General features: G+C 60.8%; 1 pseudogene; it reads right to left on the reverse strand.

Moving 5' to 3' along the window:
• Positions 1-334: 334 nt before the first annotated feature.
• LOC112925425 (U4 spliceosomal RNA) lies at positions 335-465 on the reverse strand (annotated as a pseudogene).
• Between the last annotated feature and the right edge of the window lie 13,801 nt (positions 466-14,266).

Raw genomic sequence — 14,266 nt, forward strand, 5'->3', positions numbered from 1 at the left:
CCAAACGTGGCCCACAGGTCAGCAGCGTCGGCGTCTCCTGCCAGGTGATTCCAGGGTCCTGCTCCAGACCTACGGAGCAAGAACCTCAGCGGGGTTGGGGGCTGTTCCCAAGACTTAGTGTTTCCAACAAGCAGTCCAGGTGGTTCGATGCACACGGGGTTTAGGAAGCACCGATTCGGGCACGGGCGCAACACACCGGCCTCTCCTGAGCACCCCCGCCCTCCCGACGGCACCTACGGTGACTCTCCACCATGTGATCAGGGGAAAGTCTCCTTCTACTCAAGGGCCCGGGAAGCCCATGCTAAAACCCGGTTGTTAAAGCCTTTGTTTCCAAACACAGGAGATTCTTTAAAGAATTCCACTGTGGATCAGTCGTAACGTAAATCGAGCTTTAGAGTTTTCAATTAGCAATAATCGCGCCTCGGATAAACCTCATTGGCTACGATACTGCCACTGCGCAAAGCTTAAATCGAGCTTTAGAAATGTGGACGTGGCGACTGACCTACGATCTCAGAATTCTCTACCCGAAAGCAAGGGAAATGGAGTCTCACGCTCTCAAGCATGGAAAGAAGTTGGTAGAAGACACGGGGCCACGGAACGGGAATCAGAAGAACGGGCCTAGCACGGCCAGGACGGAGGCGGGCCCCGGGTGGGCAGTCTGGAGAGCGGTCCCCGTGCGGGGATCCAGGGGTTCTCTAGAGCTCCCACCCGTCCACACAAGGTGCACGTTCCCAGGAGAGACTCCGGGTTGCCCGGGCCCTGGCGGGTGGAAGGGCGGCCGACTCCCGCGCTGGGGACTCCAAGAGCATCGAGCAGTGGGTGCCGGATGGTTCCTCCAAGCCGAACCAAGTCGGGCTCCCAGGTGCGAGTGCGTGAAGCCGACAAGCCAACGGCAGGCGCGCTCTGCCTCCCCAGCGGGTATCGGCTCAGAGACCTTGGTTTTTAAGGCAAGTGTTGACTCTGTCAACCTCCACCATAACATGAGAGCTGACCCCAGCTACCAAAACCCAAGTCAAGGCTCTAGAAAAACGTGCAAAACGTGGAAAACCGGGTAGCGTTTCATGAGCACCCGCCACGCGACCGGCACGCTCCTAACACTCAAGGTCGCCTCATCTGATCCACGAAACAACCTTAAGACCTGGGTTCGACAAAGAAGATTCTAGGTGACTTAAAACAGATCAAAACCTGGCAAAGCCGGCGTTGCCGTCAGGCGAGCTCAGCTGCAAGGTGCGCACCGCAGACCGCGTCAACGAGGCCTTCATCGGCGTCCCGTTCGCCAGCAGATCACGCCGTGAAAGCTGCGACAAGACGCCGCCAGAAACAGCTTTAGCGCCGCGGCGTGCACGTATGTCACCGCACAGACGAAGGTACGAGGAGGCGCTCGTGTGTCTCTGTGGCGTTCAGTTTCGGCACCGAGGTCGGCGGGGGACGCCCTCCGCTTCAGGTCTGGCCGGTGCTCCCGAAGAGCCTGGGAAAACGCTAAATAAAACACATTCCGAGAAGAGCTGCACAGGAGAATTTTGCGTTCCTGATTTAGGGGCGGTCGGCGGCTTACACCTCGGGGGGGGGGCGGATAAGGACCCCAGAAGCCTGCGGGCACAGCCTGGTGCCGGTGGGCCCTGAACCCCTGAGGGGTGCGCGCAAGGATGCTGGGATCCGCATCTCAGCAGCCCTCGGGTAGGAGGAAGGTCATCTGTGAGATTTCACCCCGAAATGCATGAAAAACCCACAATCCCACAAAGCTGCACGAACGCAAAACCTTCTCTGTGGCTCCCCAGGGTCATCGTGCTGGATTGTCAGAAGATCAGTTACCTTTACGTGACTTTTAAAATTATTGTGGGGAAAAAAATTTTTTAAATAAAATTATTGTGGGGACGTCTGGGGGGCTCCGTGGTGGGGCATCTGCTTCAGCTCAGAGTAAGACCCCGGGGTCCCGGGATCAAGTCCCGCAACAGGCTCCCCGCATGGAGCCTGCTTCTCCCTCTGCCTGTGTCTCTGCCTCTCTCTCTGCGTCTCTCATGAGTAAATAAATAAAATCTAAAAAATAAAAATAAAAAAAAATAAAACTATCGAATTTTTTCAAAGAAGAGGCCCCGTTCCCGGGAAACTTTGGAAGAGAACCTAACTACAGACAAATGTGCCTTAACTCTGTCCTTCCAGGCTGCAGAGGTCCGGCAACTTTTTCAGGTCTGGCTTTTCTTTAGGGAGGAAGATGTGCAAATCAGGAATTAAAACGATAAAGTCGGACCTCCCCGTCTGGAAGCACGGCCTCTCTGGTTTTTAATAGGCCTCTTTTTCCATTTGGCTTGAAATAAAGTGGCCCCAATTATTTCAGAATCCTTTAAAGGAGAAGATATCCATAAATTAAGCTAGGGACCTCTCCTGATTTCCCGGAGAAATTAAATTCTTACCTTAAATGACTTCAATCGCCCTGCGCGCCACCAGACAAAACTGCCTTCTGCAGGGTCACAAAGGACGGCCGCCGCCGCACGGAATTTTGGAGCTAAAAAGATAAATAGAAATAGATATAAACACACGCCCCACCAGCAAAATGCAATAGTGAGATCAAAGCTGAACGTCCTCCTTCACAGAGCTCCTGTTAGGATTTCTTTCCCCCTCTTCTACGCCGTAATCGGAGTCTCGGATACTCTCGTTCCTATTCAGCCTCAAGATCAAACAACTCACCCACATCTGCTGGGGGAGGTTTTTTTTTTTTTTTTAAGGCATTCGATAATTGATGGGGGTAGAGGGGTTGGACGCGGACATAAAGGCAACAGCAGCACATACCCTCGCGCCCCTTCTGCGTGGAGGTGAGGGCGCCGGCTGCAGACGCGGCTCCAGCGCCCCAGGGAGGCAGCGTCCTCACCCCACGCGCCTACCGCTTAAAATGATCTGTCTTGAACCGGGAAATACCTCGCTAGTGCGTCCGTTCCCGACGGCGACCCGCACCAGGTCGGAGGCTGGGACACCTGCGCTCACGCGGCGGCCAGGGGCGGACCCCAGAGGTGGCGGCGAGATGCTGGATCCTGATGGTCATGACGGGGCCCAGAAGGCTTCCTGGAGGAGGTGGCGCTCTAGCAAGGAGCGGGACCCCTGGATCCCCGGCGGGTCCACGGGCCCGGGCATCACCCGCACGTCCGGGGGCCCAGACCCAGCGGGAAGGCCCCGAGGCCCAGGGCGCAGCAGGGTGGAGGAGGCTGCAGGACGCCGCCTGACTGCAGTTCACCCGTGTTCCGTCCCCCGTCCAGTCCCGGTCATTCGCTGACCCCGCCGCCCCCAGTGTCGCCCTCTGTCCTGCAGATGCACAGCTCCCCGGCCCCCCAGGGCCCATTGGGGGTCCCTGCCCTGCCCCCGCCTCACCCTGCGGGGCACCTGCCTGAGGTCACCCCACTGAATCTGGGGCGCCAGCCTGAGGTCATCCCCATCCTCCACGGGGCACCAGCCCGGGGTCCCCCCCACCAACCTCGGGGCACCTGCCTGGAGGTCCCCCCATTGGCCCCAGGGGCACCAGCCTGCAGTCCCCCACACCGTCCTCGGGGCGCCTGCCCTGGGGGTCCCCCCACCGTCTGCAGGGCACCAGCCTGGGGTCCCCCACACCGTTTGCCAAGCACCAACCTGGGGTCCCCCCTATTGTCCACGGGGTGCCAGCCTGGGGCCGCCTCCCAGCCTGGCCCCAGGCTCCACAAGGTGCTGCCCATGGTCTCACCTGCCGGCCTGCGCCATCAGGGGTGCCCAGCGCCCGGCCAGCCATCATGGGCGGGAAGCTGTGACCCCAGGACCCTTGCCTGGGGACGCTGTGCTGCAGCCACAAGCAGCCCCGCGTTGACTCCTGGTCGCGGCCCTGTTGCAAAAGCCCCAGAAGCCCCCCGCCTGGGCCTGCCCTTGCCTTCACACAGCCCCACGGCTGGAGAACGTTCCTGAACGTGCCAGCGTCCTCCCGCCTGCCCTGCGCTGCTCCTCGCCCTTTCGGGGCGCCCTGGCCTCCGCGCCCGCTCTCAGGTCTGCAGCGTGGGCACCTGTCCAAAGGCGACGTTTCTCCCGCTGCGTCCGGGCCCCTCACCCCGCTGGCCACTGCCCTCCGGCGTCTGGGGAACCTCGCACTCGCTGCCCAGCACCCCCGACCGCACTAAGCTCCACCGAGGCACAGACGGTGCTTGATCTTGGGCTGCAAATGAATGTGGGGACGTGGTGCTCCCTCTTCCTCCGCAAGGGACCCGGGTCAAATCCAAGCAGCGAGTCAGAGTCTGACCCCTCGGGCTGGGGCAAGAGCTCGGCCGCGGTCTGTCCTGCCGAGGGATGGGAGGGGAGCCGCTCCCTTCCGGCCGCGCCCGCGCAGGCCTTAATCAAGTCATCATATCTAGGCCCCGTCTCCTGGATCCCGTCACTTCTGAATGAGGGAAAATTTGTAGACAAATTTCTAGCAGCAGGAATCGGAGCTCCCCCGCGAGGCCCCTGAAAGGCACCTGCGGCATCAGCGGACGCCCTCGCGCTCCTGCTGGGACGCGGCTCCGAGCCTCCGGCGCTGGCGGGCTCCGCTCCTTCACGTGCCGCCCGCCTGCCCCGGGACGCAGGGCTCCGACGGGCTGCCCCGGGGCCCACACCGAGGCCCCCACTCTCCTTAGCGCCCTTCCCCGGGTGCCCCGGTCCGAGGAGCCAAGACGCCCCCAGCACCAGCCAGCCCTGCCCTCCCCATTGTTCTGGGCTAACGGGCGTTTAAGTACCGGGAAAGCTCCCTTGACTCCCCAAAAACAAACCACATCGAGCTCTGCTAGGAAGGAAGGGCCCCTGGGCTCTATCTGTGGGTGCTAGAGGCGTCCAACTATTTCCACGTTGCACCAAAAACTGCGAGAAAGAAATAAAAAACACTTTCCCCCTTCATCAGAAAGGAGAGATTTTCCCCCGTAGGAGAGAGAGTTTTGCCGGAGACCAGGAGCCTGGAGGATAAAGATATTGGCAGAGCTTAATGCCATAAATCTGATTAATCTACCTTGTGACACCCCCAACAAAAACGTTGAGGGTCAGAGTCTTGCCTGCGAGGTGACCTTTCACCTGCAGCCACAGCCGCCGCCGTGGGGGCCCCGGCCGCCTTTCACAGCTACCTGCTGCTTCCTACAATGAGATTGGACACAGTTTTCAACATGATGGAGGACACCTCGCGAGCAGGCGGCCTTTGTTCTCCGGCTGCGGGGCGGCGGGCGGCCAGGTCCCTTCACCTCGCCGCGGCCTCGGCGGCGGCGCTCGGGCGGACAGACAGCGGGAGCCAGGCACGCACGTCCCTCTGGGAACTCAGAGGAGACAGGAGGATGAGCAAGTCCCCGTCCTTGCCCGGAGGGAGCGCGGGGTGCGGCCCCCTCGTGAAGATGGGGTCCGACCAGGTGGAGCGGGTGCCCCGGAGAGCGCCTTGTCCCGAGGCCGAGGAGGCAGGAGCCAGAGTCTGCGCCCCCAGACTGAGGGGGCTCGGACGACGGCCCCGCAGCCGAGACGCAGGAGAGGAGACTCAGGTGCCCCCTGTCCCCACGCTGGTGGGACCCTCCCAGACCCGCCGAGACCCCACAAGGCATTACGGCTGCAGTGAAGGCAGCTCCTCCTGGAGACGTGCCGCCCCGGGGAGCGCCTGCGGAGACGGGGCCCCATCCTGCGAGCTGCCACTTGGGGCTGCCAGCAGCCCTGCGGCTCCGCGCCAACCGAGGCAGCATCTGGAGGATGGCAGCGCGGAATGGGAACCAGACGCTCGTCAAGCGCCGCTGAGAGCTGTTTATCCGTGGAATTAACCTTTTGTTCAGCATTTGTTTTGTGGTGGGCTTGTGCTGTGTGTTTAAATTCACGTTTCTCCCCCGGCTCTTCTAACAACGCCCGATTTTGCCGATTCAGCGCTTCCCGGGCAGCCTAGCGAGCACACGGAGGCTTGCAGGCCCTTGGGTGGGCCGTGGGCCCTTGGCCTGGCTCCCTGGAGACTTATGAAGCCCCAGATGGGCCCAGGGGGGCTCACGTGAGATCCCAGGCAGGCCCAGCTCCATCTACACACTGCGGTTGTGTCTAGACAGCAGGCCAGGCACACTCACCTTCCAGATTCACTTTGCAACAGCTTAAAGTGTAAAAGGAATTTATTGCCGCAGAAAGGTCTCCAGGGAGCAGGCCAAGCAGCAGGAGGTTCAGGAAGGAAGGAAGGAAGATGGGGAGGAGGGAAGCTGGAAAGAAGGGAGGGGAGCAGGCAGGGAGGGAGGAAGGGGTGAAGGGGAGCTGGACAGGGAGGCGCACCCACCGAGTGCACACCCTACACTAGCGCAGAGTGCAGATTCCTCCGTGTGTCCTGCTGGAAATGGGACGGAAGCCCCTTCTGGGGACCCCGACTGCCAGGCAGGTGACCCCCATGGCTCCGCTCCCAGGAGGAGCACAGTCTCACCTATCAGACTAGAGCCAGCCCTGCAGGGATCACCTGATGGCAGACACAGCCCCAAGGGAGCTGGTGGTGTGTGGCCTCGGGTCACGGGGTAGCCAGGGCATGGGGCACATGGGTGTGAACTGGCTCTGGGGGAGCAGAAGGAGGTGGGGGCTGGGACCCGGCTCCCTGAGACGTCTCTTCCAGCCTCCACACCAGGACCCTGGAGACGGGAGTGCCTGCGTGTCCCCCATTTCCTGACTCCACGGGAGAGGAATGGAGATCTCTGGGAGGAGCCGGAGGAAGGGAGCTCGGGGCGGCGGGTCCTCTCCCCCGCGGGCGCACATCCCCAGCTGGCCGACACACGCGGCATGCGGCTGACACATTCTCACACCACCTCCAGCCCCACAGTCGGACGACCAGACTTCATCTGGGGGCCATATGTCTGGCATCTTGGAGACTTCATTTCGCATTGAAAATACAAACATCACAATAAGGGAAGAGCTGAATCCCTTCAATGCTTATTCAATGAAGGGTTTATTTGTGATATATATTTTTTTTGAAGAGGAAAGTAAAGAGAACAACAAAACAACAGATCACACGTCCTCCAGGCGACTCGTGGCCTGATGCCAGCCTTAGGCCTATCTTAACTAGGATGGCCTTGACATGTTGAAAGATATATTTCAGTAGAGAAATCAATGAAGGAACTTGATACAATTTGAACAGATGAATAACGTGAGCAAAAGAAGTTCCCTGGCTCTTGGAAAACATTGTTTTGGAAGATTATCCAGACTTGCAATTTAATACCAGATGTTGGCATCTGGAGAGACCCTGATTTGACATCTTGGCAGGAGAAATGAAGAAAACAGAAATGGTAGTTAAAAAAAAAAAAAAAAAAGGAAGAAAGGAGTGTTGCAATAGCCCAGGGGAGCCGTCCCGGAATGTCAGAAAGCGTGAGTTTCTCACCCACGAGTCTCCAGTGATGTCAAGGGCAGCCGGGGCCCGGGAGGCTCCAGAAGGGTATGTGAGGGTGAGGAGGGGACGATTCCTCGCTGACCCCGCGAGGCGGTTGTGGCCGGGGAAGCAGGCCAGAGAGCGGCGCGGGGCCTGTGATGTGGACGCAGGGCCCAGAGCAAACGGCTCTCCCAACCCTCTGTTAGGGCCGCGGTCGGCCAGCCTGACGACAGCCCCACGGCGGCAGGCGGAGCACGCTCTGGGCTCCGGACACACGCACGGACGGGCCCTGGCGCGGTTGGGCTCACACGCCCTCCAACCAGACCCGGGGTTGCTCTCGCACGTTCCTGTCGTGGCCAGACGGGTCGTTCCAAGCAGAAGGCCGGTTTGAGGTGTGACCTGCAGGCCGTGAACCAGTCAGAGCTAAGCGTTTGAGCAGGTTTGACCGTGGGTCACTCATGCCCCATCCCCTGATCGAGACACAGGACATTTCTGTTTTCTTTTTTTAAGATTCTATTTATTAATTCATGAGAGACCCAGAGAGAGAGGTGGAGACGCAGGCAGAGGGAGGAGCAGGCTCCGTGCAGGGACCCAACGTGGGACTCGGTCCTGGGACCTGGGGTCACGCCCTGGGCCGAAGGCGGATGCTCCACTGTGGAGCCCCCCCGGGTGCCCCAGGACATGGAGCATTTCTCTCACCCCAGAAATCTCCATCACGCCCCTCGCTGGTCAGCGTCCCCGCATAGACACGGAGGAGAGGGAAGCGCTGCTGTGTGTCTGTCACCGTAGGTCTGCACTGCTGAGAGCTGTGTGTCCGGGCGTCGCACCCCGTGTCCTCTCTGTGTCCCCTACCCCCACCCCCTGCACGTGCTCCAGCCCGCGGGCTGCTGCCCCAGTGCTCGCTCGCTCCTTAGCTCTCCTGGTGAGCGGCAGCCTCCCCGGGCAGGCGGGCAGAGCACAGGCCCTGGTGTGAGGCCCACCCTCACCTGCTGGCCTCCGGGCTGTAGTGTGGATGGCCACGGGCAGGCGAGCGTCACGCACGATTTCATCTCACACAGCGGAGTTGCAGGGCTGCAGGGCGCGTGTCTGCTTGATTTTTTAAGAATCTGGCAAACAGTCAGGGGCCACCCAGCTGCCCCTGTTGAGCTCGGCGGCCCTGCCTCGGGGTGAGCGAGTGGGTGAGCGCAGTGCGCGGGCGGGTGGACCCGTGGAGCGTGGCCCTGAGCCCGCGAGCCTGGGGGCGACATCCGCATCACGTTTCTGCTCAGGTGGCGGGGTCTCCACGTCTTCATCTGTCAGGAGAGCTGGTTACACAGACGCCACCCACGGGTGGTTCCAGGTCCACTGTGACATGGCGAGTCTTTTACTCCCTCGCGTCCCAGGAAGCAAAACAGGAAGGTATGAGCAGTCCTTGTCTTTGAAGGCCAGCGTCTGCTCTGTGACCCCCTGGAGCCACCAGACCTGGCATCCAGCAGGTTCGGGGCCTGGGTCCCTCCAAGGCAAGGGCAGGAAATCCCATGTGCCTCGGCCTACGCCTACACCTACGCCCACCGAGGGGAAGGCGCCCGGGAGACGTCGGGTCAGGGGCCGAGCCCGTTTCCACAGCCCTTCTCGGCCCTTCTCCTTCCCAGGGGGGCTGCAGCCTCCGCCTGGTGACAGGGTGGCGGCACCTCTAGGCCTCGCTTCCATATGCAACGGAAGGAAGGTTATCCGTCCGGGAGGGAGCCCTCCGTGGAAATCCCTCGAGTTTCCCCGCGTGCCCCGAGCAGCTCTGTGGGACGGTGCTGGCCGCGACCACGGAGGCAGGCCTCGGTTTCTGGGCCACAATCACCGGGTTCTGGGCCCCTCTGGCGAGGCTGGCGTGAGGGCTGCGTGGGGACGGGCCAGGACGCCCCGGGACCGGCGTGTGCACAAGTGGCTAGCGGGCAGCCCACGTCCGCGTGGAGCCAGGGGCCCTGGGAATCTTACGGGGTCTCACAGAAGACCCCGATCGGCCGTCCCTGGGCCTAGCAGCGCCCCGGGCAGTGGCCCCCCTGTCCGCCTACACCCCGCCGCACCCCAGGCTGCTGCACGGTGGGACCCAGGGAAGCCCCAGAAGGACGGCGGGCCTCCTGCTGTTGACAAGGGCCGTGGCCGGCGGGTGGCTCAGGCCACCAGGCAGCGGACAAGGGGCCGGTCCTGTCCTTGGAGCTGCTCTTTGCGGTGCTCGATGGCGCAGCGGCGGGCACCCCAGTGGGAAGGGGCGGCTGCTCTCTGGGCCCACCAGGCATCCCTGCCTCAGGCTGCCGAGGAGCCTCCCTGGGCCCATGCAGACTCCCGAAGCTTCCATCCTCAGCCCCGCTCCCTGCTGCCCGCCGTGCCCTCCCCCTCCGCCAGCCTGCAGCCCCACGAGGGAAGCGGGTGCCCCCCGCGCAGCACCCTCAGCTGCCACCGTGGCCTCCTCGTTCTGCCGAGGCCACTTGGCATGGACTTGGCGGGAGGCCTCGCCGGAAACTAGCTGCAGCGCGGTCTGCACGCGGTGCCTGCTCAGGGCCGGGCCCAGGCTGTCGGCCTCGCCGCCTCCTGGGCTCCCGCTCTGGGCGCTCCGGGGCCTCCCCTCGCACGGACCCCGCATCCCGGGGCGGTGACACCCTGGGGGCCCCTCCTCCGGCCGGGGCTTCAGGGCGCTGAGGGGAGGGCAGGAGGGGAGGACGGAGGGAGCTGAGGGGAGCTCCGCGGCCCACAGCTGTGCACAGAGGTCGGCCCTGCTGTTGTGGGGTGACCAGCGCCTTCCCCAGGGCCGGGGGCGGAGGTGCCCTACGAGGAGGCTTCCTGGGAAGCGCTGTGAGGAGCGAGGAGACCAGACGCACAGGAGCATCAGGGCCCCGGAGCCAGGCACCCCAGTCTCCTCCGGCGGCCGTTCTCCCCAGAGCGAGGCCTAACCTCTTGGCCAGGCCATCAGGGTGGCGCCGGCGGCTGCCCGCAAGCTCTCCCCACCCCACACCCTCACGGTATATGTTTTCTCGAGCTTTTTATGGTTTTCCCCTCAGAAATGGTTCTCACCTCCACACCCTAGGTCTGGAGATGAGCCCATAAATTAATAACCGCTACGCGACCCCCTTTCCCCTTAGAAGCTGCATCAGGGCATCACTGGGAACCTCCCCCTGGAAGTGGCAGGAACGTGCAGCTTAGAGGGGCCTGAGCTCCACAGGATGACGGTGGACACGCGGCGCTCGGCTGAGCCGATCAGGGAGCCCCCCCCCCCCGCTGGCCCCGCACGTGGAGATGCCCTCGATGGGGAGGCCGTTCAGCTCAGGTCATGGTGTCGGGGCCACGGCATGGAGACCCGCTAGAGCCCCATCCCGCCCCCGGTAGAGCCCTGCACTCCGCACAGAGTCTGCTCCGCGTTCTCTCCCTCCTCCTGCCCTGCCCCCACGCGTGTGCACACGTGCTCTCACTCTCTCTCCCTCAAATAAATACTCTTTTTTTTAAAGATAAAATAGAGCTACGGTGAGCAGAGAGGCAGCTTCTCACGTAAGATGAAACTATTATCTTGTCAGCCAACCCTAAGAAGTGAGGCCACCCGCAGTACGGTGGGGGAAGAGGGGGGTTTCGCTCATGACCTCCGAATGCTCAGTTATCGACTCCAAATACAGCTTTTGGTAGCAATGAGGAAGGGAGTCTCCTCCGGGGAACCGAAAGTCTCTCGGATGAAGGAACTGAGGCCTGGAGTCCCTAAGCGATTTATCCAAAATCAAAGGCGCCCATTGTCTCTGCTTCTCCAGCCACAGACTCAGCAGGCTCCCGGTCGGAAGGCGTTAGAGCGCCGGGCGCTGTCGCAGGCGGAGGAAGGGCCGAGCGCCCGCCAGGAGGTCGGTGGTCGCTGCCTGGAACCGTCCCACGCAGCCCCAGACGCTGCAGCGCGATAAGGGTTAAATCGGACACGTCGGAGAGCTGAGGTCTGTGCGTGCGGAGGTCCATGCGAACCTCCAGGGACAAAGGCCCTTCGGACACGTTCCCGCTCTTATCTTGATGGCAGGGGGAGCCGGTGCCCTTTGCGTAACCCCAAGAGCCCGGAGTCTGTCGGCAAAGTTTGCAAAGTCTGTCTCCGGGCCGGGCCGCAGCCTCGCCAGCGCCTTTGCAAAGATTAGGCTGTTTGATAAATAGATAAACGTGGAGCTAGAAGGGACTTTAGAATTTGCCCGACTTGGCCCTCGACACTTTTCTTCTCCAGCAGGAGGACGCTGCTGCTCGGAGAGGAGGCCGGAATCAGCCGAGGACACGTACTGGTGTCGCCGCCGGATGAGTCAGCGGCCTGGAGGCCGCGACCTGCGCAGCGTCTCCTGGGGGACGGGCTGGCCTCCGGAGGGGCCCCCAGAGCTGCCCCTCCGTCCCCCTGGCCCCACCCAGGTCCTGGGCGGCTGAAGACAACCTTATCTCACACTTAGGGGAATAAAAACCCAGCTTCTTGAGCAGCAGCAGCGCAAGAATCACCTGGGGCCCAGTTCCCAGGGCTAGGGGGCTTGGGGGACCCCGTTGTTCCCAAGTGACTCAGACCAGGCAAGTCTGGGAAGCCCTCCTGGAACCACCGGGGTAGGGGTGCTGCTGCTCGGTGTCCCGGGCCTTGGCACTCAGCGCTCCTCATTGTCCGGCCTCAAGCATCGTTTCGTTTGCAGCCTGATATCCAGGGTTCATGCCCCCCCCCCATAGTTCTGTGCATTAGCCCCGCAGAACTTTGTGGCGATTCGGATCACGGCCCGCAGGGAGTGACCGCCACACCTCACCAGGTGTGCGAGCATCCTCTGGTTGCGGCGTCCCCCCGACGTAGATGGCAATGGGGTCGGCATGTAGCCATGGAGACCCCAAGGGACGGGAAGGAGCTGACTTGTCGAGGGCACAGAGCCAAAGCCCACCTTCCCGGTCACCTCACAGCGCCGTCTCCACGAGCACGGGCTTTGTGGTGTTGACAACGTCCCCCTCTGCCCCGTCTCTGCCCCGCGATGCCCGTCCATCCGGCCCAGCCAGCTCTGCCGTCCTACGCCTCTTCCCAGATATCCCCACTTGGTGCCTCGTCCCGGAGGTGATCCCGGGCACCTTCCTCGCAGGCCCCTTGCTTCCAGGACATGCGCAGGTGACTCCAGAGGATGCTTACTTGCTCTCGACCCTTGCTCGGCACGGCAACAGGGCTGGGAGCCGGGAATAGCCAGGTTATGTCTCTCCAGCCTCCATAGGCTGCAGCGGCTCTCCAGCCCCCGGGGCCAACGCCCTCCCTGCGGCCTCTGCTCAGTGTCAGGGTCTGACCTCGTGGCTGCTTCTCCCGCTCTGCCCCAGCGGCTGGTCTGCTGCTGCTCCTCTAGGATGCCGCGCGCACCTGCCTCGGGAGCTGCTGTTCTCTCCTCATAGAAAGCCCCGGAGAGCCACGTGACTCTCCCCTACTGCCTCCGAGTTCCTGCTTGGATGCCACTCCACCACGGAGGCCCTGCTGGACTATCCCATATAGGAAGCTAATTCCTGCAGGCCTGCACGGGCGGGAGGGTTTCCAAGGCCCAGACAGGGAAGTTTCCCCAGGTCCCACGTGCGCCAGAGGTAGTCCAGCCTGGACCCTGGATCTGTCCACTGCTCCTCAGTCCCTTTGCCCTGATCCCTGTGGCCACGAGGTCCCAGGACCCATTCTTCTTAAAGCAAGTATTTTTTTAAAAAAAGATTTTTATTTATTCATGAGAGACACAGGGAGAGAGAGAGGCAGAGACCCAGGCAGAGGGAGAAGCAGGCTCCATGCAGGGAGCCCAACGCAGGACTCGATCCCGGGTCCCCAGGATCACGACCTGGACCGAAGGCGGCACTAAGCTGCTGAGCCACCTGGGCTGCCTTTAAAGCAAGGATTTATCCCTCATGGTGCTGTGATCCCAGGCGGAGAGTTCCATGTCAGAGCCTTAATTTCCTTAAACATAGCAGAGGGAGAGCAGAGGGAACCGAGGAGCGTGCATACAGTTGGCCTCCCAGGTCCCTCTGATTTAAAGAATCAATCTTTGATGGAGGTTGAAGCTTTGCTCCCAGACACCTGACCTCCCAGACGGATCCACATGATGTGGGGGCTAAAGCAAGGAGACTTTTAAGGGCCTTCTATGAGAAAAAGAATACTAAAGGTCACCAATGAAAGATTGGGTACAACACGGGTATGTATGCAGAAAGCTGGGACACACCGTAGACACTCAAAATCCTAAAGACAACTTTGCCTTTTTTAGTAACCAATGGCTTATCACATAACGGTACATCTACATTTCTTAACCTACCTTTTTTACTGACTCCTTTCTTTTTTCTTTTTTTATTTATTTATGACAGTCACACACACAGAGAGAGAGAGAGGCAGAGACCCAGGCAGAGGGAGAAGCAGGCTCCATGCAGGGAGCCCGACGTGGGACTCGATCCTGGGTCTCCAGGATCGCGTCCTGGGCCAAAGGCAGGTGCCAAACCGCTGCACCACCCAGGGATCCCATACTGACTCCTTTCTGATCGCATCTTAATTCATAATTATGTTCAATAGGAGTGTAATAGAGAGATAATCCACTCTCTTCTCTAGCACACGTGGCTGGCATTGGTTGATCATCCCTGGACGTCGTGGTGCGGGAGACTCACGATTTCTCTCTGGGTGTGCTTGCCCTTCACGGCAGCCCTAGTCCACATCTACGACACATAATCGTGATGAATTCTAGTTCACACAAGTCTCATTTTAAAGGAAAACCAGGGCAGCCCGGGTGGCTCAGCGGTTCAGTGCTGCCTTCAACCCAGGACGTGATCCTGGAGACCCAGGATCGAGTCCCACATCGGGCTCCCTGCATGGAGCCTGCTTCTCCCTCTGCCTGTGTCTCTCTCTCTGTCTCTATGAATAAATAAATAAAATCTTAAAAAAGTAAAGGAAAACCATACATGCATTTATAATGATAAGTAATGTTT

The sequence above is a fragment of the Vulpes vulpes genome, chromosome 11 (genome assembly GCF_048418805.1).
Source record: "Vulpes vulpes isolate BD-2025 chromosome 11, VulVul3, whole genome shotgun sequence".
NCBI classification, from domain to species: Eukaryota; Metazoa; Chordata; class Mammalia; order Carnivora; family Canidae; genus Vulpes; species Vulpes vulpes.